Here is a 1193-nt window from a genome sequence, read left to right as displayed (position 1 = left end):
AGGCAAAAAAGTATAGTCGAAGTGACATCTGCACTTGTTTGTTCATTGAAGCACTGTTTACAATAGGTAGAATCTGGAAAAAAAAAACCTGAGTGTCCGAGAAGAGATGACTGGTTAAAGAAACTTTGGTACATTTACACAATAGAGTACCATGTAGCTCTAAGAAAATATGAAGTCATGAAATTTACATACAAGTGGTACTGCATGGCAAGTATCATGCTAAGCGAAATGAGTCAGAAAGAAAGGGACAGACATAGAAAGATTGCATTCATCTGGGAAACATAAAGTAACAAAATAGGAGACTAACACCCAAGAACAGCCGATATAAGTACCAGGAGATTTATTCCATGGCTTGGAGGCCAGCTACACATGCTAGGGGTAAAGGCAGCTCAGATAAAGAAGGGAGCACCAAATAAAGCCCATTTCAACATTCTACAATTCACCCTATAAAGAGCCTGGCCAGGGTCACTCACTTTTTGTGAATATTAATGTTTAGTGCATATGTACATTTAACAAAAATATGGATAAAAGGTTTGTAGAAATGATACAGCAGATCAATTCCTTGCTTGTACATGGCTGAACGCGATGCTGAGCCCCTGTAAGGATACCTGTGCCTGACCTGGTATGGATCCCTGAGCTCAGAGCTAGCAGTAACGCCCACGCCCTGTGGGGCACGGCTCCCCTAAACATAACACAGGAAGTTCTGAAGAATGAACGTATCCACTTTCATAAAGGTTCACTGCAGCATTGTGGTTGATTTCTGCCATAATTCCCGCAAACCAGGGCCTCTGGGCCAAGCCAGTGTAAGAGCAAATAATGACACAATGGTGAGCTGTGACAGTGTGGAGATAAAACTCTCTGCCATGTTGACATAGGTAACTGCATCTTGAACCAGCACACACAAGGGGAGGAGGCCATCCCACTCCACACAATAGGGCCAAAGGATGATATACTGCAACACCGTAGAGGAGCTCAGGGCCTCTCCCGTCTCCCTACTTCAGAAGGAAGAAACTGGCCTCCACCAACACTTTAGGGTGATGGGCCCCAGTAATCACAGTATGGAAGCCAGATCTCTTACAATGGCACTATACTGAAAGTTGATGGACTTGCACACAGCCACCCCAGGGACAAAGCCAATGAACACTGCTCCTGTGAGCACCAGACAGAGTAATACCTAAGCACAGACCCAGTAG

Source organism: Sorex fumeus, unplaced genomic scaffold, assembly GCF_029834395.1.
Source record: "Sorex fumeus unplaced genomic scaffold, SorFum_2.1 ptg000134l, whole genome shotgun sequence".
In the NCBI taxonomy this organism is placed as follows: Eukaryota; Metazoa; Chordata; class Mammalia; order Eulipotyphla; family Soricidae; genus Sorex; species Sorex fumeus.
The sequence above is the reverse complement of the archived record's forward strand: the minus strand, read 5'-3'. Positions refer to the sequence as shown.